This window comes from Crocodylus porosus, unplaced genomic scaffold (genome assembly GCF_001723895.1).
Source record: "Crocodylus porosus isolate Cpor-Errol unplaced genomic scaffold, CroPor_comp1, whole genome shotgun sequence".
In the NCBI taxonomy this organism is placed as follows: domain Eukaryota; kingdom Metazoa; phylum Chordata; order Crocodylia; family Crocodylidae; genus Crocodylus; species Crocodylus porosus.
The window spans coordinates 58,572,584-58,595,475 of NW_017728951.1; positions in this window are offsets into that span (position 1 = coordinate 58,572,584).

Below are 22,892 nucleotides of genomic sequence, written 5' to 3' on the forward strand. Positions count from 1 at the left end.
CTTTGCCCTACATTAAATAAGTACAGTCGACCTTTGATGACACTAAGATGTGGGGGGATGTGGGTGCCGGAAATGGTGAAATTAGCAACTAAGGCACGCAATACCCCTTGCAACGGGGGGGGGGAGGGGGAGGGGTGTTGGAGAAGCATGGCTCCAGTGGCAATGGCAGAAGTGCAGCAGCTGTGGCAGGAGCCCAGCGGTGGGAGCCTGGAGGCAGCAAGAACAAAACTCCCAAGGAGCTCCTGTAAGTGTATAAAGTGTATTTAAAATGTGGTTTCAGCATTCACAAATATTTGAAACCGCAAATGCTGAAGCCATGAATAGTGAGGGTTTCACTATTCACTCTATGGTTGTGAATAGTGAATTCCAAACCCATGCAAATGCCTGCCTAGGGAGGGAGGCTGAGCTGCCTATGGACCATTCCTCCCCCACCATAACTGCTGGAGCCTAAAGGTGCCTTGCCTGCCCCAGCTGCTTCAGCAGGCCACCCCCACCTTCACCTCCACTTTCACCGGAAGCACACCCTGAGTGGCTTAACTGGATGGCTCGCACCATCACTGCTGTGGTGGCCATTGTCTCTGCTGCTGCCCCCTCTCAGGAGAGAGGAATATTCCCTGCTGCACCACCTTGCACCACCTGACACCACACTTGTACTGGATTACTTCCTAACTGACTGACTGCTCCTGCCATTCCCCACATCTACCTCACTGCATCTGATCCTGTTTGTCTTCCTGTCTACTGTTCTGCTGCTGAGCACCTGGCTGGCGGTTTGGGGGGCTCCTGGATAGATCTTCCACAAACAAAGCCCCTCCACTGCTCCAGCCATCTTTTACATCTTCTACAGCAGCCTTCCCTGTGTGTTTTGCCCTTGTGGTAAGTCCTGTGGTCTATTCCCCCTGCCTGATATTTGTTGTGTAGCTGAGTAGCCAGCTTGAGTCTCTCCAGCTTGTGTGTTTTGTGTGTGTGTGTGTCCCCTCTCCCACATTCCCCAAGCATAGCTCTCCAGACTTTTTTCCTATGGGGATGTAGCTCAGTGTGCTTCAGCCCACTTCTCTTTTCCCCATATTTCCCCCACAATCCCAGCCTGCCCCTATTAGATTCACCAGACCCACTGCGCATTCTGGGGTTTCTTTATGGTTTTCCCCTCCATGTGTGAAGCAATGGCAGGGCAGGAACCTTCTTAGGGGGAAGATGCCCCCACAAAACTTCCTGAAGCCTGCTCTATGTGGGCAGATTGCAGCCAAGCCCCCAAGGGGATGCATGCCTCTGCAGCCTCAACCCCAGAGGCAGAGTCTGACCAACCTCCTCCCAGGGGTGGAGAAGCCTGCAACCTCTGCAGTGTAGCTAGCTTAACTTCAGTTTGTGCCTTAGCTTTTCTCAACCACTCTCTGCAGGTGTGGGTGAGTGCAGAGTAATCCTCTTTGGTAATACTTCCTGTTTTCCAGATGGTGTAGGCTACTCTTTTGAGCTTAATGAGATCCAAGAGCCCTGTAATAAGCCAGAGAGGCTTCCTTGCTTGTTGACTGTATTTCTTGTGAGAGAGGATGGTTTTGCCCTGTGCTTCAAGGATTATGTTTTTGAGTGATGATTGTTCCTCATGTACACCCTTTTGGGGGGGGGGGGGAGGTTATGGCCTCTGATTGCCTGACTGACCAGTTCTCTCAGTTTGCAGAAGTCTGCCTTCCCAAAATTAAGGACTTCTGTTTTACTGAGGGGTTTGCCTGCTCTTTGGTGAACTAAGAAGGTGACCAATTCATGGTTGCTGTCACCAAGCTTCCCTTTGATCTGCAGTTTGCTCACCAGGTCTTCCCCTTTGGCTAGGACCAGATCTAGCAATGCCTCTTTCTTAGTCTGCCCATAGACTTCCTGGCTTATGTATAGGCCATTGATGCATGTGAGAAAGCTATGTGACCTGTCAGATTTGGCCATGTACTCATCCCAAGAAATGTCACGGAAGTCGAAGTCGCCCATAATGGTCAAGCATCAGGAGCATGCGGCTTCAACCAGTTCCCTATTGAATTCCCAATCTAGGTCTTCCTCTTGGTGGTGGGGTCTATAGTAGATTCCTACAAGTCAGTTGGTCTTCCTCTTGGTGGTGGGGTCTATAGTAGACTCCTACAAGTCAGTTGCCCTCCTCATGTTCTCAGTTTATCGGGGTGCTCATCAGGATCTGGGGAAACGTCTGTTCACCAGATCACCCCAAGGGATGGCAAGATCAAACTGTCACAAACTCCACCACAACCAATTCAGGCTGGACATAAGGAAGAACTTCTTTATTGTCCGAGCCCCCAAAGTTTGGAATAGCCTGCCACCGGAGGTGGTTCAAGCACCTACTTTGAATACCTTCAAGACACATTTGGATGCTTACCTTGCTGGGATCCCATGATCCCTGCTGACTTCCTGCTCATGGGGCAGGGGACTGGACTCGATCTTCTGGGGTCCCTTCCAGCCCAAGTGTGTATGAAATCTATGAAATCTAATTCTTCATCTTAGTGGGGATGTCTATATTAGATAAGTACAAGTATGTCACCCTCCCCATGTTCTCCTTGTATCTTGACCTAGAGGGTCTCAAGACACCCTTCCTTGTTTGGAAACTCAATCTGCAGGGAGATAAGCTTATCTTTGATGTAGAAAGCAACATCCCCTCCACTCTTCCCAATGTGGTCTCTCCAAAAGAAGGTATCACCCCCTATTGCCTTTGACCAATCATAGGTGGAGTCCCACCAGGTCTCTGTAATTCCTACAAGGTCATATTCATTATCACATAGGAGAAGGTTCAGTTCCTCATGCTTGTTTCCATAGCTCCTGGCATTTGTGACCAAGCAGTTAAATCTGCTATGTGAAGCCCAATGCTTCCCTGAGGGTTTGAGAGGGACCTTACCTCGGGCAGTCACTAGAGCGGGATCCTTTAGGCTGCCTAGGATATTGATAATGTGGCTGAAATGACCTGGGCTAGAACTGTTAGTAGACTGCCCATCCCCCAGTGGTCTCAGTTTAAAGCCCTGTCAAGAAGGTCAGCAATTCTGGCTGAAAAGAGCTTCTTCCCTTTCCAGGTGAGGTGGAGGCCATCCCTTCCCAACAGTCTACTCTCTCTGAAGTGCAGGCCATGGTCAAGGAAGCCAAACCCACTATGATGGCACCGTCACCAGTCTTCTATTCACCTCACTGATGCATCTGTTCCTCTGGAGCCCATGTCCTGCAACAGGGATGATTGGAGAAAAAACTGTGCATGCCCCCAAGCCCTTGATGCCAGCTCCCAGAGCCCTGTAGTCATGCATGACCTGGCTCAGACTTCTCTGTGCCATGTCATTGGTGCCCACAGAGATGAGGAGCATGGGATGGTGGTTGGAGGACTGGATGAGTTTGGGAATCCTCTCCATCAAATCCTGAACTTGAGTTCCAGGCAGGCAGCAGACCTTATGGGCCAGGGGGTCAGGGCAACAGATTGCTCCCTCGGTCCCCCTATGAGGGAGTCACCCACCACGATAAGTCTGCGCCTTCTTCTAGACGCAGGTGCTGGTGGCCCATTCAGTGGAATGCCTGGCTCCATTGATACAGGAGGTTCAGAGTGGTTGTGCAGCTCCAGGGGAGTCATGACCCTGGTGCTGTGCCCCTTTGAGTTGGAGACAGCCATTTTCCAGGCAACCCCAGGCTGAACTTCATGGTGGTTCCCAGGTTCCACCACTCTGTCATTAGTCATTGGATAGAGAGCCTGAAAGTAAAAGTCCAGCTCCTGCTCTGCATCCCTAATGGAGTGCAGGCACTGGACCGTTGCCTGGAGTTCCTTAATCTGGCACTGTAGGGCCCCCACCATTAAGCACACCCCACAATGGGGTTATCAGTGCCCCCAAATCCAGCTGCCTGCAGTCTTGCTAGGCAGCCTCCACAAGGAGCCAGGGCCTGTTTGTGCATCCTATTCTCATGGCTCTGGTCACACAGCTCCCTGTGGGGCTGGGTGAAGTAGGAGCCAGTGCAGGGTGAGACCTTCCTTGGCTTCTCTCAGCTGCCTCCCCCCACCTGTGCTATCCCCATCCCACCATGGGCCTCACTTACCTCTGGCTGTGCTGGGGGTCAGTTAAGGGTGCTCTGCAGCTTCTGGGGGTCACTGGGAGGCTTTGGGGTACGGGGGCATGATGGGCTTACATCCTTGCATCTTGCACCACTCCCAGAGCCCAACTGCCCCACAGCCCAGCTGCTGGCTGCCCCTTGTGTCCCACCCAGACTGCAGCAAGTGGTGGGACCTGCTCAACAAGGGCATGACTGGGGAAACCCAGTGACTGAGTCTTTACTCCACCCTCATCCCATGAGCCACTGGGGACCTCAGCTGGCAGCTTTTCTATGGAACCTTCAACATGGGCATGTATGTGGTGACCTTTGTGGACACCTCAGTCTCCTTTCCCTTCTGTGGACAGAGGGAGACCATAGTGCACATGACCCTCGAGTGTGCCAGGCTGCAGGCCTTTCACTTTCTGGGGACCTGCAGTGCTTCCGGTGCCATACCCCAGGGCACTTGCATCATGAGTGCCCTATGGGCCAGGCTTAGAGGCCATCTGCAGGTCCCATTGGCAAGAGGAGTGTCCCTACCACCAGTGCCCCTCCCCACTTGGGCTCCCCCTGGCACACCAGCCATAACTACCAGCCCCACTGTGAGCTCAGAGGACCCCCAACCAAGTTGGTGGAGTCTCAGGGAGGGGGACAGCAACTGAGGGAGGAGAGTGAGCAGGATCCCCCAACCTCCAGCTGTGCCCTTGCTCTAACTGCCCCACTGCCCCAACCCCCACCTTCTACTGGAGCCTGTCCACCTGAGGACAACCCCATGGCTGAGTGGGTGCAGGTCCCCTCCAGGCACAAAGCCAAGAGAAAGGCCCAGGAGCACCTGAAGCCCTCTGACATAGAGGACCTCCCCTGCCCTCCCAAGACATTCACATGGGGAGAAGGAGTGGTTCAGCTTCTGGGGACCTCCCCAGCTGTGCCTGACACCCCACCCCCAGTGAAGATTAAATGGGTTATTCCAGTAGAGGAGGCTTTGGGGCTACTGGACACTCCTGAACAGGAGCCCATGCAGAAAGCCCCTCACTCCACTGGCCAGGACCTACCCCCTGAAAGCATGGGTGCTGAGGCTGAGGTCAACCCAGAAGACAATGTAGTAGTGGAGTCGACCCCCTCTGATGTGGGGTATACAGGGGCCCTGGGGCTCACCCTGGTGAGCCCTGAGGAGGGTTATCCCCTTTCCCATGACCTCAAGGCAGGCACCAAACTCACTTAGGTGCCTGACAGAACTCTTCACCCCCTCCCAAAAAACCCTCACTTCTAGCCTTCCCCATGGTCCTAGATGAGAGGGGATCAGAGTATTGTCCCCTGATCAACAAGCCAATCTTGTTGGGGACCTTGCACAGACCCCCCCAGGACTCCAATGTACTCCACCATCTTGTGAAAGACCTCCATCCTTACCCCCACCCCTGTCCCTAGGGGCTGCAGAGCTCTCCCAATACCAACCAGATTCCAGGGTGTTAGTGAACTGAGAGGGGGTTCAGACTGTACCTTAATGAGCTCACTGAACCCCAGGACCAGGAGGAGGATGCCCGAGACCTGGCATGCTCCATGGAGCCTATAGACTTCTCAGTCCTGGTGGTGACAAGGGGTGAGCTACTTGCATTTCTTAACTACAACTACACCTGGCAGTCCACCAGCAAGGTACAGCTCACCTTGGATTGCTGGGGAGACTTGGACAGCATCCTTACCAGTGCAAAAGCACTGGCAGGGGAAGGCGAGGGGCCCCAAAGCTGTAACACCATGGTCTATAGGCAGGCCAGCAGTTTTGTAGACCCTCTCTATACTTATGGGAGGGGGCTATGTGAGCCAGGGAACCCCACACCAGGGATTGAGAGGTGTGAGACCCCTGCTGAACCATCTACTACACCCCCCAGCCTAGCGGTCATTTAAGATTGTAACCATCAATGTCCACTGTTGCAAAAAGGGTCTCTGGAGATGCCAGGTGCTCTCCTTCTTTCAGGAGGCGGGGAACCCCATGGTATGCTTGCAGGAGACCCCGACAACTCTGGTTGACAAGACTAATTGGCAGATGGAGTGGGGAGTCAGGGTCTTTTTTAGTCACCTCTCAGCCAACTCTTGCAGGGTGGCTACCCTGTTCTCCCTAGGCCTGCAGCCAGAGGTTCTTCAGTATGTTTAGGTGGTGCTGGGCCACTTGCTGCTGCATATCTGGGTCCAAGTGCAGGGCCTGGTCTTGAACCTTCTGAACATGTGTGCCCCTGTGAGGGACCTGGAGTTGGCACTTTTTTTCACCAGGTGGCCACTTACATTGGCACTCTCAACCCTCACAAGTGCCGTGTCCTTGGCAGGGAATTTAATGTCACCCTAGACGCGAAATACCGGTCGGGCAGGGAGTGGAGCCAGGCTGCCATGGGCATCCTCAGGGAAATCCTGATGGACTACTCCCTGGTGTATGTCTGGCATGCCTGTCACCCTACCGACCCCCCTGCCTTCACCTATGTGAGGGTGGCAGAGGAGCAAGTATTCAACTCCCGGTTGGACCGGGTTTATATCTCTTTGCTCCACTTTGACTGGGCCCAATACTCTGGCATCTGGCTGACCCCTTTCAGTGATCACCACCTTGTTTGGACCCAAGCCATGTGGGGGCCTGAGCATCCTGGGTTGGCCTACTGGCATTTCAATGCCAGTCTGCTGGAGGATGTAAGCTTCTGGGATGCCTTCTGGGAGTTTTGGCTGGCATGGTGGGAGTAACAGGCAGCATTCCCCTCAGCTCAGAGATGGTGAGACATGGGAAAGGTGCCAGCTTTTTTGCCACAGCTACACTTGGGGCTACCCCCACCAAAGGAAGGCAGTCCGGGAGCAGCTTGAGTAGAAAGTGCTAGAGCTGGAGAGGCACCTGTCCCTCTGTGCAGAATGTTGGGAGAGGTGGGAAGAGCTTTGTGCTCCAGACAACCACGACGCCCATGGTGTGTTTGTCCTCTCATGCATCCAGCTTCTTTGGGAGATGGACTGCGGCTCCTGTTTCTTCTATGCCCTGGAGAGGAGGTGGTAGCCAAGAAGTATATCACCTGCCTTCTGTCAGGTGATGGTACCATTCTCACAGATCCAGGTGAGATGCACTGGTGCATGCAGGCCTTCTACGAAGATCCTGGGATCTGACTGACACTGAAGCCTGACAAATCCTGTGGGAAGGACTCCTGCAGGTCAGCATGGGTGACTGGGACCAGCTGGAAGCTCCTCTCACTCTGGCTGAGTTTACAACCACCCTTTACCTGATGCCCGGCAACAAAGTGCTGGACATCAATGGGCTGACCATGGAGTTTTACTAGGCCTTCTGGGATGTCTTCAGCCTGGACATTTCCATGGTCTGGGACAAATCTGAGGGAAGTGGGGAACTCCCCCTGTCATGCTGGAAGGTCATGCTGACCTTCCTGCTGAAGAAGGGGATCCCCATGACCGGAGGAACTGGCTTCCCATGTCCTTCCTCTGCATGGACTACAAGGTGGTAGCAAAGGCCATCTTGTTGCACCTGTGGTCCATGGTGATGAATGTGATCCATCCTGACCAGATGTATATGGTCCTTGGATGTTCCATCTTTGACAACCTGTATGTGGTTCAGCACCTCCTGGAGCTAGGGCACTGGGAGGGCCTGTCTTTCACCCTCCTATCCCTGGACCAGGAGAAGGCATTTGACAGAGTGGATCATAAGCGGATCACAGGCACATTGCAGGCCTTTGGCTTGAGGCCCTGGTTGTGCAGGCTCTTCAGGTGCTGTATGCCTCTGCAGAGTGTTTGGTCAAGCTCAGCTGAACCCTGATGAAGACCATCTCATTCAGGAGAGATGTGTGTCAAGGCTACCCATTGTCAGGCCACCTGATGTCTTGGTCCTGGAGCCCTTCCTCATTCTCTTGTTGAGGCAGGTGGCATGTTGATGCTCGGGGACCTGGTGGTGTGATTGGTCCTGTCAGCATATGCTGATAACATGGTCCTCAGAGTCCAGGACTCAGATGGGTCCTCACAGTCCAGGACTCAATGTACTGAGGTCCCCAGTGGCTCATGGGCCAAGAGCTTTGGACTGGCAGTGGGTGACTGGTGGCAGGTGAACTCATTGCCACCCATGCTCTGTGGGATCTACTGGAGAGAAGGCTCACTGCTCAATTTTTGGTCTATCTGGCCCCCACACATCCCTCCCCACCAGAAAACTGCAACCAGCTGGAGGCAAGGGTGGTGGAGAAGCTCTGGGCATGGAAATGGATCCTGACATGTCTCCCCCTGCTTCGGAGAGTGCTGGTGCTGAACCAACCGGTCCTGTGCATGCTCTGCCACAGCTTACACACCCTGCCTGTGCCCCAGAGGTCCTGGCAGGACTCCAGACGTGTACTGGAGTTTTTCTGTCCGGGACAACACTGGGTTGCTGCAGAGGTCCTGAGCCTCCCCTTGAGGAAGGGAGGCCAGAGATGGGTTTGCCTGCACAGCCAGGTCCTGGCTTTCTGCCTTCAGGCCCTACAGCAACAGCTATATGGTGGCCACTCAGCATGGGTCCACCAGGGGAACACTTTCCTCTGGCAGTTCTGGGGGCTCTGATACAACTGGCAGCTACTCAGCCTGCAGGACTTCTCCATTCAGGACCTTTGAGGGCTTCCAGATTTCAACCAGGACCTGCTCCAGGTCTGCAGCCTGGTTTCCACCTTGACGTCCTCCACAACACTCACCCAGGGTGCCAACCTGCTCCTTGAACCTCTCTGGAACGCCCAATTGGAAGTGTCAATGACAGACATGCCCTGGTTGTGACAGAGGTTGATCCTGGCTGGTGTCACCTGTATTGAAGACCTCCTGGACTATGGGAGGCAGGAGTGGGTGGACCCCGCTGTGCTGGCCCAGTGCGTGGTTCTACCCACAAAATGTGCGGCTTGCCATCTGGTCCAGGAGATGAAATTTGCCCTACCTCCCAATGCAGATGGAGCCCCTGGATCTCAGCTGCAGGGGCTGCCTGTCCCTTTTTCAGGCTCTGGGGCACAAGAGCATGGCTACCTCCCCTTGTGGGGTCTGCTCCCTTCTAGGGTCTCTGGCACGCCAGCTGGAGGAGCTCCAGGCCACAGTCCAGAGATGACATGCAATCAGAGACTGTGAGCAGGAGATGGACTCCTACTGCTAGGCCCTTCTCCCCTGGGAGCTGGAGGGTCCACATCCCTTCAGGACAAGGGAGGACTCTGGGATCTCTCATTCTGTCCAGTCGGGGGATCGACCAAGGTGGTCAAGAGCCCTAAGGCCCGCCGCACCAAAGTCCCTGCCCTGCTGGAGCTTAGCAACAGGTATGAACCTCTTGCAGCACCAGCAGAGCCTGCTGAGTTGCCAGCTCCCTCAGGCAACACAGGCCCAACTGCAGCTACCACCCCCACTCTCCCCAAGACAAAACATAAAGTGTTTGTTGTGGGAGACTCCATACTGAGGGGGTAATCTGCTGCCCCAACCCCTCAGCTCAGGAAGTCTGCTGCTTTCTGGGAACCTGCACCCAAGACATTGAAGAGAAGATCTCTAAGCTCCTCCAGCCCACAGATCACTATCCCATGCTCCTTATTCATGTGGGCACCAATGACACAGCTCGGAGTGCTCCCAGCCAGGTCATGAGGTACTACAGGATTTGGGAGCAGAGCTAAAGGGTCTTGGGGTACAGGTGTTTTTCTCTTCAATCCTCCCAGTCTCAGGGTATGGGCTGAGGAGGGAGAGGAGGATCCAAGTAGTGAACCAAAGACTGTGGCACTGGTGTCATTGGGAAGGCTTTAGCTTCCATGACTACAGGCCACTTTTTGGTGAGAGAGGCAGTGAGCTGCTGGGAAGAGATGGCCTCCATCTCTCTTCCCTGGGAAGGAGGCTCTTCTCAGCCAGACTGGCTGACCTGCTCCACCAGGCTTTAAACGAAGCCTGCCGGGGGATGGGGGGATTACCGCCACTGCTGGCTCACTGAGCAACCCTTGAAAAGCCAGCAGGCCAAGGCATTTAAGGGAGCTGACCCCTGCCCCAGCCCTGGTACAAACTGTGGGCAAGGCAAGAGCCCCCAAAGGGACACTTGCCTGCCTGTACAAAAATGCCAGGAGCTTGGGGAATAAGCAGGAGGAACTCATTCTCCTGCTTAACACAAATAATTACATCATAGGGATAATGGAGACCTGTTGGGACTCCACCCATGACTGGACCACAGGTATAGATGGCTATATCTTGTACAGGTGAGATCAAGTAGATAAAAGGGGCAGGGGTGTAGCTCTCTATGTTAAGGAAAGGTATGTATCCCTGCAGGCTGATGTTACTGACCAGGGTGGACAACTGGAGACCCTCCGGGTTAAAATCCATGGGGAACATGGCACAGGGGACACAACGGTGGGAATCTACTACAGACCTCCCACCCAAAGTAAAGAGCTTGATCAGGAGTTCACCTGGGAACCGGCTGAGGCTGCATGCTCCAGACCACGGTTGTCATGGGTGACTTCAATTCCCCAGGCATCTTGTGGGAGGATCACTCAGAAAAATCTGAGCTGTCACAAAGCTTCCTATCATGCATGGATGACCTCTACCTGACTCGAGAAGTCTATGAGCCAATGAGAGGTAAAGCACTGCTTGACCTTTTCTGGCTACTGGGGATGACCTAATCGGTGACCTTGTGATTGCTGGGAAGCTGGGTGACAGTGACCACAAGCTGATCACTTTCACCATCTGCCGTAAAGCTGGCAAGTCAGTCAGCAACACTAAGCCAACTTTGACAAGCTCAGGAGGCTTGCCAATGAGACCCTACAGGACCACAACCCTAGGGGGAGAGGAGTCTAGGAAAAGTGGTTGCTACTCAAGGGAGCGATCATTAATGCACAAGCTAATTCTATTCCATCTCGGAGGAAAGGCAGCAAGAGGGCACAGCAGTCCCCCTGGATCTAGCAGACCTCCTGAGGCTAAAAAGAAAGGCCTACAAAGGATGGAGGATAGGATTCACCTCCAAGGAGAAATATTCTGCACTGGTATGGTCCTGCAGGGAGAAAACCAGGAAAGCCAAGGCTGCAACTGAATTCCAACTAACTTCGAACATCAAGGACAATAAAAAGTCCCTTTTCAAACATGTGGGGAGCCAAAGGAAAAGCAAGGGGAACATTGGACCCCTGCGGAACCAGATGGGACAACTGACAACGGACGCCCAGGAAAAAGCCAACCTATTAAATGGTACTTTGCATCAGTCTTTCATCAGTCCCATGGGACACCCATACCTGCTACAGGACAGGGACGTCTGGGTGAGGGAGATCCCCTGCCCCTCATCAATGCCGACCTCATGAAGGAACACCTTGAGAGGCTGGATACCTTCAAGTCAGCTGGCCTTGACAATCTACACCCCAGAGTACTCAAGAAACTGGCAAGCATCATAGCCCAGCCTCTGGCATGGATCTTTGAGAACTCCTGGTGCTCTGGTGTAGTGCCCAAAGACTGGAAGAAGGCCAATGTGGTTCCTATCTTCAAGAAAGGGAGGAAACTAGATCTGGCAAACTATAGGACAATCAGCCTGACTTCTATCCCCAGAAAGATCTTAGAAAAGTTTATTCAAGAGGCCATCCTTAATGGACTGGCCAATGCCAACATCCTGAGGGATAACCAGCACGAGTTTGTTACGGGTATATCTTGCTTTACCAGTCTCATTTCCTTCTATGACCAGATGATCTATCACCTCGACAAGGGAAAAGAGATTCATGTCATATATCTTGACTTCAAAAAAACCTTCAAACTGGTATCCCATGATCACCTCTTGGTGAAACTGGCCAGTTGTGGCATTGGGTTCACCATGATCTGCTGGCTGGGAAATTGGCTTCGTGGTCAGACCCGAAGGGTGGTAATTGAAGGAAGTCAATTGTCATGGTGCCCTGTGACAAGTGGGGTCCCCAAAGGCTCTGTCCTTGGACCCATATTGTTCAACATCTTCATTAATGATGTGGACTTTGGAGTCAGAAGTGGACTGGCCAAGTTCACCAATGACACTAAACTTTGGGGCAAAGCATCCACACCTGAAGACAAGAGGGCAATCCAGGATGACCTGGGCAGGCTCAGCGAATGGACGGATGAGAACATGATGGTGTTTAACACTGAAAAATGCAAGGTTTTCCACCTTGGGAGGAAAAACCTGCAGCATCCTTAAAGGCTCGGCAGTGCTAGGCTAGCTAGTACTACAGAAGAAAGAGACTTGGGGGTCATCATTGACCACAAGATGAACGTCAGCCTGCAGTGCAATTTTGTGGCTAGTAAAGTGAACAAAACACTGGCTTGCATCCATAGATGCTTCTCAAGCAAATCATGGGATGTCATTCTCCCATTGTACTCAGCCTTGGTGAGGCTGCAGCTGGAGTACTGTGTCCAGTTTTGGGCTCCACAACTCAAAGGATGTGGAGAAGCTTGGGAGAGTCCAGAGAAGAGCCACGTGCATGATCAGAGACCAGGAAAACAGACCTTATGATGACAGGCTAAGACATACGAGGCTCTTTAGCTTGGAAAAGTGCAGGCTCAGGGGTCATCTGATGGCCACCTATAAGTTTATCAGGGGTGACCATCAATTTTCTGGGGGAACGTTTGTTCACCAAAGCACCCCAAAGGATGATGAGGTCAAATGGTTATATACTACTGCAAGACCATTTCAGGCTGGATGTAAGGAAGAATTTCTTTACTGTTCAAGCCCCCAAGGTCTGGAATAGTCTGACATTGGAGGTAGTTCAAGCACCTACATTGAACATCTTCAAACGTAAATTGGATGCTTATCTTGCTGGGATCCTATGACCCCAGCTGACTTCCTGACCTTCAGGCACGGTGCTGGACTCAATGATCTTCCCAAGTCCCTTCCAGCCCTAATGTCTATGAAATCTATGAAACTGTTTTGTTTTTGGTTACACCGTCCATGGCCTCACCAAGTCCTGGGACCTCCTGTTCAACCTCCTCCTGGCCTTGGCCAAGTGGGCCCTGTACTTGACCAGGAATGAGGATCTGGCCAGTAAGGTGCCTGGAGACTGCAGGGTCATTTTCCTCTTACTTGTCTGTGCCTGTTTCCGGGAAGAGCACCAGTGGGTGGTGTCCAATGGCTCTTTAGGTCCATTTGAGGAGCAGCGGGTGTGACACGGGGGGCTTGGCTCAATGTCCTCCTCTGGAACACTTATTTTCACGTTTTAAACCTTTGATCCCCACATCACTCCTATCCTGTTTTTGCTTTAGTTGTCCCAAGGAATTAGTTGCATTATTCACCGTAAGAGCCATTACTTAGTTAGGTGGGCCTTTGGTCCATGGTATTTAGGTAACAGAAATAGAAAAGTGCTTTTGAGGCCCAGCCACTTGGTATCTGGGGACACTAGCCCCTTGTGTCAGTTAGACTGCTGAAGCAGCATCCCAAATTCACTTTTTAAAATACCCCAAAATCCACATTGTTCCACAATCAGAACAAAAGAGAGAGAGAAAGAAGAAGACCTAATCAGTTGGACAATGTTTTATTGATAAATTTACAATTTTAAAGCAATCTGGAAGCCTACCAGTGCCTCCATCCTCATAATAAAATGAATCCTAAATATCTAAATGTTGTTATGTTTGCTTTTGGTTTCCTTATCACATGGTGGGTGCGTGATGCAGGGATGTGTGGTTTGCAGGAAGGGTAGGAAGAGGGATGTGGGTGGGTGCAGAGGGATGTGGTGTGATGTAAGTCAGTGTCTGGGTAGGGAACTGTGGGTGTGAGGGCTTCTTAGAAGGGTGGGTCCCCTACATGAATGCTGCATGCCCCCGGCAGCTGCGGGGCATGGCAGCACTGGTGGCAGTAGCAACATGGCAGCAGCAGGAAGTGGGGATCTCCCACAGATTCCTCCAGCACTGTTGGCAATGGGTGGGTCAGGGGTGAGCACTGACCAGGGTTTGGCTACCACCCACAGATGCCACCATAATGATCAGTGGTGGCTAGCGATGATTGCTGACTGCCCACAGGCACCGCCACCAGCAGGGAGGGGGGATTGGTAAGTGGCAATTGCCTTTTCTCAGGGGATGCACATTCACCTGCGTGCACCCCTTATGTGTTGCCAATGGTCGCCTGCCCCTCACAGGACAGAGCCCCTCCCCCCCACCACATGGACAACCCTGCCTGCAGGGTCTCAGCCCCCTCCAGGGGCTACAGCTATCCCCCCAGCCCTCCCTGCTGGTCTTCAGTCCTCTGCTAATTCCCATGCTCCTCTCCAGCCTCCAGAGGCTGGATAAGAGCAGGAGAACAAGCAGGAGGCTGGAGAGAGCAAGAGAATGAGCAGGACGCTCATTTCCCCTACCCCCATTTTCCTCCACTCCCCATTTGCTCCCCTCTCCCCATTCATTCCCCCAATCACTTGTTCATTCCCTCCACCCCCACATTTGTTCCCATGCTTCCCTTTCATTCCCCCTGATCCATGTTTGTTCCCCCAGCTCCCTGCTTGCTCTTCCAGCCCCCGCCCCTCCACTCACCAGCAGTAGCAGAGAATTAGCAGGAGGGTGGAGAGAGCAGGGGAAATCTCCAGCTTATCTCCAGGGGCGTGTCTCCAGCCCCCTGCTTGTTTCCATCCCCCTGTTCCTCCTTCTGCTTGTCTTCAGACTTCAGAGGCTGGAGATGAGCAGCAGAACTAGCAGGAGACTGGAGACAGCTCCTGGAGATATGCTGGAGGCATTCCACTGCTGTCTTCAGCCTCCTGCTTGTTACCCTGCAGGGGAACCAGGGGAATGAGCAGGAGGCTGCAGAATGATCAGAAGGCTGGAGACAGCAGGAGAGTGTCTCCATCTCATCTCCAGGAGCTCGTCTCCAGCCTCCTGCTCATTCTTCTGCTCATCTCCAGCTTCCTGAGGCTGTAGATGAGCCCCTGGAAATGAGCTGGAGACTTCCCCTGCTCTCTCCAGCCTCCTACTCATTCTCTACTACTGCTGGTGAGTGGGGGAGGGGAGGCTGGGAGAGTGGTCAGGGAGCTGAGGAAACCAATGGAGGAAGGTGGGAATGAACAGTGGGCAGGGGGAATGAACAGGGGTTTGGGGGACTGAATTAAATTTGCAACATATGACATGGTTTTTTGTTCCCACACATGGCTTTTGCAGACTCTCAAAGGGGTTTGAGATGCTGCCAGAGGCACGGGCATGCTCATCTGGATGCTCTTTATCCAAAGATTGGGGTTACAAGCATGAACTTAAACCTCTAGTTAAAATAAATCCTGCAAATCAACTAGAACACTTCATTCAAAATGTTTGCCTCAATGTATCAGAGCTACTGGGTGCTAGGATGACTATCTACCAGAGGGAAACATTTAAACAGGTTAAGATTTATTCTGTACAGAGGCAGAACCTATCTGGAACATTTTAGTTCCATTTTTCCAATATTAAAAGACCTCTGTGCAGAACTCAACTTGGGATATGCTTCTGTTATATTTTGTAAGAATAGAAAAAACATCCTTTAGTTTTACATCCTAAATTATTTCCCTCTTCCCTGACAGATGCACTTGAAAGGATAGTGAATAAAATTTGACTGGAAACTTTGCCAGGAATGTGGCATCCAGTTAAGGTGAAAGAATGGACATGTATTCACATCACTGTACGGTGACATTGGATTGGTACTGCACCATGTTTTAGTACTTGCTTAGGGGAAGTACTAAAACCTGGCACAGTAGCCACCCATAGTGCAGCATATGGGTGGCACACAGTTAGATTCACCAGTTACATCTCCATAGTGGTGCACTATAGCCAGGCAGTGCACTGTTACAGCAAAGTAGCTGGTGATTACATGTAGACCCATGTGATTGCTATATGATCTTAGTGTGCCATATAGTGAGGACCCAATGTGTATTTTGCTGCATCTTCTGCTGGAATGTTTCCTCCTTGAAATCACTAATCATATACAGGAGTATATAATTTATCCTACTAAAATAACACCAACTTCATCTTAAGATCTCTGAAGACATTGTGAGGGGGGGAAATAAAACAACTGTAGGTTTTCAGTGTAGTTTAGTCACAACAGGGTTTAAGAAAATCGAGTGTGGAAACCTGAGAGAATGGGAATGAGAAGGACTTCTTTGTCCTTATTTTGACAGTGGTAACAATCCATTGTAGCTTTGTTTATGTAGCAAAGATCAATCAATAAAGATTACATAATTCCTTTTCTAGAGAAAGCTAGAGATTGATGATGTTTAGATTTTTGGGAAGCTTGAGGTTACAGAGAACAAGTAGATTAACCCCTCTCCTCTCAAGAAGTTGGGATGATCTCTAGAAATTATGATAAATACTACATTTTGAAATGTGTCTTAACTGGAACTAGATTAAAAATTGTTTAATTTAACCAATGGCTATTGGTCACTTGGGCTGAGGGAACTTTTGGTTTTGAAGGCAGATTTTATTCTTCCCTTACAGGGAACTCGGGAGGTCTAGTCCAATCCTCTACTCAAAGCAGGACCATCCCCAACTAGATTATTCCACCCAGGGCTTTGTTGACTTGGGTCTTAAAAACCTCCAAGGATGAAGATTCCACCACCTCTAGGTAACCTGTTCCAGTGTGTCAACACCCTCCCTAATGAGACAGTTTTTCTAATATCCAACCTAAACTTCCCTTACTGCAACTTGAGGCCATTGCTCTTTGTTCTGTCATCTGTCACCACTGAGAACAGTCCAGATCTATCCTCTTTGGAACCACCCTTCAGGTAGTTAAATGCTGCTATCATATTCCCTCTCTGTCTTCACTTCTCCAAATCAAATATACCCAGTTCCCTCAGCCTCTCCTCATAAGTCATGTGCCTCATCCCCCTAACCCTTTTTGTTTTTCTCCACTGGACTCTCTCCAACTTGTCCACATCCTTTCTATAGTGTGGAACCCAAAACTGGACACAGTACTCAGGATGTGGAAGAATAGAGGGGAATAATTACTTTTCTTGATCTGATGGCACACTCCTACTAATTCAACCGAAGAAGCTTTTAGCCTTCTTGGCAACAAGGGCACACTACTGAGTCATATCCAATTTATTTTCCCCTGTACTTCCTAGGTCCTTTTCTGCAGAGCTGCTGACTAGCCAGTTGATCTCAAGTCTGCAGCAGTGCATGGGATTCTTCTGTCCTAAGTGCAAGACTTTTCACTTGTACTTGTTGAACCTCATCAGATTTCTTTTTGGGCCAACCTTCCAATTTGTTAAGGTCTCTCTGAATCCTAGCCCTACCCTCCAGAATATCTACTACACCCTTCAGCTTGATGTCATCTGCAAACTTATTTAGGGTTCAATCCATCCTGGATTCCAAATTGTTAATTAAGATATTAAAAAAAACCTGCCCCAGAACTGAGTCCTGGGGTACTCCACTTGATACTGGCTGCCAACTGCACCTCGAGCCATTGGTTTCTACCCATTAAACCTGACAATACACAGGCTTTCTTTCCACCTTACAGTCCATTCATCCAAGCCATACTTCCTCAGCTTTCTTGCAAGAATGCTGTGGGGGCCTATATCAAAAGCCTTGCTAAAGTTAAGATATACCAAGTCCACTGCTTTCCCTGCATCCACAGAGCCAGTTATCTCATCATAGAAGGCAATCAGGCTGGTCAGGCATGATTTGTCCTTGGTGAATCCATGCCGTCTGTTTCTTATCACTTTATTCTCCTCCAAATGCTTAAAAATGGATTCCTTGGTGACCTGTTCAATGATTTTTCTAGGGACCAAGGTGAGACTCACTGGTCTGTAGTTTCCTGGATCTTCCTTCTTCCCTTTCTTAAAGATGGGTACTATATTTGCCCTTTTCCAATCATCCAGGGCTGGAGAGTATCAGGAGTGGAGAGGAAGGGGTGTGAGTAGTACTCAGGGCAGGTGTTGGTAGGGCCAAGGGGCCCAGTACCTGGGCTGGGTGGAAGCTGGGGCAGGGGGCCCAATGGCCAGGTGGAGTGGAGGCAGGGCCAGGGGCCGCAGTGCCCAAGCTGGGTGCAGGTAGGATCAGGAGGCTCAGTGCCAAAGTAGGTGTGACAAGGCTGGAGCCCAAAAGCCAGGTCCAACAGTGGACTTGGGTTGGAAGTTCCTGCAAAAGGAAAGGGGCAAAGGTTGAGGTCCCCAAAAGGGAGAGTGATTAAACATTGTGTGGGTACAAGACTACAAAGACTGAAGACTACAAAATTATCCCTTAAAGCTACAGGTGCCCTAGTGGGCAAGAAAAAGAATTAGCAGCATTGTATAGCACACACTTTTAATTACAATTTCAAATAGGAAAATCTGAAACGTTAAAATCTGTACCTGATATTCACATATCTTTCAATATTTAATAACCAGAAGACTAATGGACACATTTAAACCAATTAAATAATTTATTATACAGTGTAATTCCAATATGTGGAAAGCAAATAAAATGTTTTTCTCCTTGGTATTTTGGCAAAAAAAAAAATCTCTTTGGGATAAATTTAAATTTATTTGCATTAGTATAAATATGCAAGAACTCCACTGATTCTATATTTATACCAATATAAGTGAGATTGTGAACTGGACCCGTAATTTTGGTAAAAACTGGTTAGGAACTTTTTTCCTATTCACCCAATTTTGACATATTGAAAAAAAATATTGCATCTCAAACTTCAAATGCTGAAATCTCAACACGTTTATGGGAAAAAAATGAAAGAAAATAACGCTTTAGGGGAAACTTAATTATGTATTTGTTTTTTAATTTCAATCTTTCACTTACATTTTGAATTGAAACTGTTTCCTGAACTAAAAAACTGCAATTTTTCATTTTGGGATTAAACATTTTACTAATTTTGAAACATTTTTCATTTTTTGAGTAAACTAAATTAATCTATCAAAATGACCCTTTCTCATAAACATAGTTTATGAAAATACAATGACATTTTATCACAAAATAATGAAAATCTCTGTTAACAGAATGTTTCCAAACAATGGCTATAGAGACTTAAGGTAAGCCTATATTTTCCTCAAAATCTGATATTACCTTGTTGATATCCAGTGAATGTTGTTTTCTGCACATGTGATCCCTCAGAGATTCTTTCTTAGTCATTTTCAAAATTCCTTTCTTTATCTTCCTTCCAATTGCAGCGAGACTCCAGGATCCTCCTTTTATAAACATTATTTTTACCAAACCACATATTGATCCTTAACGCAGCCTAATAGGAAATGTTGAAGTGTCTGATGATACAAATCTCTCAAAACTGATTTTTCAGTAGCACTAATGGAACAATGGAAGATAGATGACTTATATCATTCTAAATCTCCATGCATGTTGTCAGGTTGATACAAGAGAAGAACAAAGAACAAGAATGTAGTGAAGGTTTGATCTTGCAAACAGTACATTTTTCTCTATGACAGATTTGTTCTATGATAGGTGGAATATCAATAAGGCATAAAAGTTCCAATATATAATGGTTATTCATTGTCTTTTATTACTTAAGCCTAAAGACTTCAGATAGCCCCATTGTGTTAGGCACTAGGGGTAAAAAAGGAAAACTTTTACTTTAGAAGAAAAAAAAACAATTTTACTTTAGAAAAAAAAAAAAAGGCATTTTCCATTGGACCAGGCTGAAAGCTACATAGCATATGAAGGAAGATTAAAAGCAATGAATCTCTAGCTTCATATTGCCAGCATAGGCACCACTCATTATCTTCCAGTTAAGGGGGAAAAAATCTCTTTGCACAAGATCCCTTTCAAAATGAAGAATTGAAATCCAGAAAAAGCAATTGGCCCAGGAGGATAATTATCAATATTTTAGATTTGGTTAAGGTCCAGGAATGCAGACTGGAGGGAAAGGTTGGGAAAATTATAAATAGAACAGTAAATTTGGGGAAAATTGTGTGTGTCTTCACCCCCACTGTAGTTGCATCTATTCTGTAGTGGCATTATAGCTACATACAAACATTCAAAAAGCCTGAGGTGGAATTTATCTAAGTTATGTGTTTTTCTGTAAACCGCGTAGTTTAGGTTAGTAGCAAACATAACACACATTTGCCCTTTGGTGGGTGATGCAAAATCTTAGACTGGGTTTTGGCATTTTTAAATTAGTCTATGGGCATGTTTACATGTGCTCTGGGTATGGGGGGGGCTTTAATTAGAGTGGCTATGAGAGGCACAGCACCTTGTGTATCAGCATCCCCACTCCTCAAAATCACAGTGGGAGCACTTGAACTAAAGCTCATTCGATGAGCTTTAGTTCAAGTGGCCCCACCACCATTTTGAAGCATGAGAATGCTGATACATGAGTCATGGGAGGCTGCTGAAGCACAATAATTACCATGCTCCAGCAGACTCAATTAATTGAGTTTAGAGAAGAGAAGACTGAGAGGGGATTTAATAGTAGCCTTCAACTACCTGAAGGGTAGTTCCAAAAAGGATAGAGTGAGACTGTTTTAATTAATTGAGTCTGCTCCAATCAACTTTAATTACAGTGGGTCGGAGGAGGCTCCACGCTTGTGTACAGGCACCCTTTGCGTGCAGAGCTTGTGATCTGTTACAGGTACAGACCAGTTTCCAATTACTTATATTGGTAAAAGTGTAATATCTATACATGACCTAAAGGTTACATCTTACTTTCCCTTTACATGCTTAAGTGGCACTTACATGGTCATGTGGCTGTCATTTTGGGGACTTTTATGTACAGAATGGAAGAATGGGATTGTCAAAAGTAAAATGGATGGAACAGTACTTGCCTAGGAAACATGAGATCCAGGTCCTAGGCCCATTGGACTCACAAGAAGTTTGAATCTACATCTTCTGCTTCTTAGTAAAGTACATTAATCACAAGCCCATTGGTTAGATATTATTCAGTGTGCATTGTAGCCTCCCTTTTGAGACCTGACCACTGTGGAGCTGGAAGGAGAGTAGGGCCTAGAACCCAAGTCAAGGATGGAGATTCCACAACCTCTCTGGGTAACCTGTTACTGTATTATACTACCCTCATAGTGAAAGAGTTTTTCCTAATATATTACCTGAACTTTCCTTTACTGCAACTTGAGGTCATTGCTCCTTGTCCTGTCATTTGCCACCACTGAAAACTGTCTCACTCTATCCTTTTTGGAACCACGCTTCAGGTAGTTGAAGGCTGCTATTAAATACCCTCTCAGTCTTCTCTTCTCTAAACTAAATACGCCCAGTTCCCTCAGTCTCTCTTCAGAAGTCATGTGCCTCAGGCCCCTAACCAATTTTGATGCCCTCTACTGGACTCTTACCAGTTTGTCCATGTACTTTCTGTAGTCTGGGGTGCAAAACTGGACACAGTACTCCACATGTGACCTCCCTAGTGCTGAATAGAGGGGCATAATTAGTTCCCTTGATCTGCTGTCAACACTCCTACCAATTCAGCCCAGCATGCCATTAGCCTTCTTGGCAACAAGGGCACACTGCTAGCTTATATTCAGCTTCTTGTCCACTGTAACCTCCAGGTCCTTTTCTGCAGAGCTGCTGCCTAGCTAGTCACTCCCCAGCCATTACCAGTGCATGTGATTATATTGTCCTAAGCACAGGACTTTGCACTTATCCTTATTGAGCATTATGAAATTTATTTTGGTCCAATGCTCCAATTTGTTTAAGTCTCTCTGAATCCTAACCTTACCCTCCAACTTCTCTACTATTTCCTCCAGCTTGGTATCATCTGCAAACTTGCTGAGGGTTCACTCCATCCCATCTTCCAAATTGTTGAAGTAGATACTGAAAAAATCTGGTCACAGGACTGACCCCTGGGGCACTCTACTTGATACCAGCTGCCAACTAGACATCAAGCCATTGACTACTACCCTCTGCACCCAATGTTCTAGCCAGTTTTCTATCCACCTTACAGTCCATTCATCCAGCTCATACTTCCATAGCTTTCTTGTGGAAGAATTTTGTGGGAAACCATATCAAAAGCCTTGATAAAGTCAAGGTATACCCACTGATCTCTCTACATCTATAGTCATCTCATCATCGAAGGCAATCAGGTTCATCAAGCTTGACTTGACCTTGGTGAATCTATGCTGACTGTTCCTAACCACCTTCTTCTCTTTCAAGCACTTAGAAAATGACTTCTTGAGTACCTGTTCCATGATTTTTCCTGGTACTGAGGTGAGGCTAACTGACCAATAGTTTTATGGATTTTCCATGCTCAGAAGCCAAGGACAGAGTGAACACAGCTAAGTACAGTGATGCCCAAAAGGTGTGTCACACCATAAGGGATGAAAATGTGTCAAAAGATTCCCCTGTGTGAGGACTTAAATGATCTCCCCCCATTTGGCATGTTGTCTTATCCCCAAATACCATAGCAACACCTGCAGCTCCTGCTCCCAGGACTACCATGACTGCTACTGCCTTCCTCCACTCTTCCCCCACACCCAGGAAGCCCAATGTGCTAGCCATGCCAATGGTCTCATCAACCAGCTGTGTCATTTGCAGACTGTCAGGTGGATTTACAGACAAAGCCATCCAAGCTTTACAGACCAGCTGTCCCCTTCACTTCCATGTTCCCTGGGCCAGGAGAAGCAGCTGCAGGGGTGGTCTCAAGTGTGCAAGATCCTGCATGAATTGCCTCAGCAGCAGAGGCTGCCCTTGCCCTTGAGGTACAGACCAGGGATTGAGAGGGGACAGACAGTGGAAAGAGAAGGGCACGGCAGAATGAGGTTCTGTCACAGCTTCCCTCAAGTGGCATCCACTAGATTCTCAACTATTTTAATACCAGGAGCCCTTTTCATATCTCTTCTAAAATTAGATCTATCTCAGTGATTTTCAGCTGAGTTGTTGAAAAATGAAGGAATGTTACGGATGGGGTTTTGAAGCTAAAACAGTTGAGAATCTCTGATATAGAAACTAATCCTTTGCTTAAAGAAGTATTTTGAGTTAATTTTAATAGTACAACTCTGCACTGGTATGATTTCCTCTGGCTGGGGAAT